Here is a 2,618-nt window from a genome sequence, read left to right as displayed (position 1 = left end):
CATTCCTTTGTCCATCCCTGAAATCAGTCTCTCTATCTTGATGGAGTCATAGGCTGTCCCATCTTGCTTTTTCAGGATCTCCTCATAGCTGGTCCTTTTCCTTCATTGCTTTTAGTCAGACTGAATGAAGCATGAGCTTATGAGCACCTCTGATCACCTGCACTCCAGGCCTCCATAAAGGGAGGGGCCAATTCTCCTTGGGGTCTCCACACTTTCTCCTTCTGTCATAGGTCCTGCCCAGATGAGGGCTTGATTTATAGTTTCTGAGTGGAAGAACATGTATTTGATTCCATCCTTCCTTGACTTCATTTTCCTTTTTACATCTGAGAGCAAGGACTTTTGCTTGCTTTGTTTCATCCTCTATTCCCAGGGCCTGAATCAGCACCTGTCAATAGTAGGCACTTGGTAAGTGTTTATTGAATGAATACCATGAATAACTTGTCTGAGGTCCTCAGACCTCAGGGACTGGCCCCTGAAGGTCATTCACAAGTCTTGTGTGTCTCTGTCCTCTCACTAGAAACCTTAGCCTCTTTAAGACCTACCTTTACATTTCAGGCTTTTGATCTACTGGGAGACAGGGCACGATGGGCAGGTTGGGAGCAGTTTGTCCCCCATATTCCCAGCTCCACTGCCCCAGCGCAAACATGCCCTGAGATCTGCTGAGGCTGTGCTCATGATTACCCCTTCCTTGTGCACACGGTTTGTATCTCAGGGAATGCTGCAGCCAGTGGCTGAGCACCTCTGAATGAGGAGGGAGCGAATATCCTGTGATGATGGATGGCCCTTCCGAGGCTGGCTGACGCTGATTTGCTGTGATGAATTTGTTTTAGTTGTTGGGAAGCGAGTAATCACAGACTTGCCATGGTATCGTGGGATCACCCTTCTCTGTCCCTGAAAAGGGGGTTCAGTGTTCACATGTAAGTCCTTTATGCAGCTTGCTGTATCTCTCTCCTGATGAGTAGTCGCTCCGGGGGGTGGCGGCGGGCAGGGGGACCATCTTCCAGGAATCCTCAGACCAATTGCCTTCCGTTCGCTCCCTTGCCTTCACCGTTCCCATTGTACAAAAGGCTTTAAAAATGGTTTACAAATGTTATGGAGTCAGTCGATCATTCTTCGCCTCCAACAGGATACCGGAGTGCTGGAGTGACAAGATTCTGACCCGTAATTAGTAATGGAGCATATGAAATTTATAATAGCACCTTGGTATTCAGCAGGATGAAAGGTGCTTCATAAATGTAAGCTGTGATTATTTCTCAACAGCTAAATATAAAATTTCCACTAAACACTACTTAACATTGTTGCTTTAAAGATATTAATTGGGCCTTTCAACTATACAATGCAATTATCAGTCTAATTGAAAATAATTGGTCAGCACAGAGGAGGAAAAATACCTGAAATCGTCAGGAGGAAAAACATTGAGAAAGTTAAGACTCCACTAAGTTAATAGTTTACTTTGGTTGGTAAAAGCCAATCAGCCCACTTTGTCTTGGTAAACATGCCGGCGGAGTCTGAGGTTCAAGCCAACCTCTAATTAATCCTGAATACAACGGTTGATAAGGCCCAGAAACTTTGTGAGTTCACTTACACATCCCTACCAGAACTTTCTATCAAACGTCTTTTCTCTGGTGTTGCAAATGCTGTTTTTTGACATTATTTTCAAAGAAGAAATCAAATATGTCAACCACCTGGCCCCCTTGTTGTGGGGGCAAAAGAGGTTGCAGTTTTAGAAAACTCTTTTGTTGTTGTCGTCGTTGTTCTCAGAATAATGAAGCTCAGTGGATTTTTTTATTTATTTATTTTTTCAAGAAAGATGAAAATGGGGAAAAGTGTGAGGCGCGGAATGTGGTGAGCTTCACACATTGGCCTAGCCTTATCAACAGCATTTCGTGGTTTTCTGGAATGCTTTCAAAGGAGACTTTCCTTTGTAAGGGACTGTTTAAGCTTTCCATTATTCAAAGCTATATTTGAGAGTTTATGAAAATTGCTTTTGAGTTTCCCAGACTCTTAAAGCATCGATACTGATGTTTACTTCCTGTGAATTTATGTCCTTGCTGATGTGACGTGCTGTGAGTTTTAGCTTCACATTTTACACTCCCCCATCACTGCTTTCCTTCTTTCTGTTCCTGCTGCATTCGAGGATGGTTGGCTGCATCGTTCAGGGCTCTACCAACCTTCCCTCTCCATTTAAGGAGGAACTGGGCTGGGTGCAGTGGCTCACGCCTGTAATCCTAGCACTTTGGGAGGCTGAGGTGGGGGGAATCACCTCAGGTCATCAGGAGTTCGAAACCAGCCTGGCCAACATGGTGAAACTCTGTCTCTACTAAAAATGTAAAAATTAGCCAGGCCTGGTGGTGTGCGCCTGTAATCCCAGCTACTCGGGAAGTTGAGGCAGGAGAATCGCTTTAACCCCGGAGGCGGAGGTTGCAGTGAGCCAAGACTGCACCACTGCACTCCAGCCTGGGCAACAGAGTGAGACTCCATTTCAAAGAAAAAAAATAGGAAGGAACTGAACAGCAGCCCTGATTCTGTTCCGCGAGGTGGCTGTCAGTTTCACCCACCAGAGAAAAGAGATTCTATTTCTTTTGAATTTCTGGGATGCTACGCAAAACCCTCAACAC

The sequence above is a fragment of the Piliocolobus tephrosceles genome, chromosome 9 (assembly GCF_002776525.5).
Source record: "Piliocolobus tephrosceles isolate RC106 chromosome 9, ASM277652v3, whole genome shotgun sequence".
Lineage (NCBI taxonomy): Eukaryota > Metazoa > Chordata > Mammalia > Primates > Cercopithecidae > Piliocolobus > Piliocolobus tephrosceles.
This window is presented reverse-complemented; position numbering follows the sequence as displayed.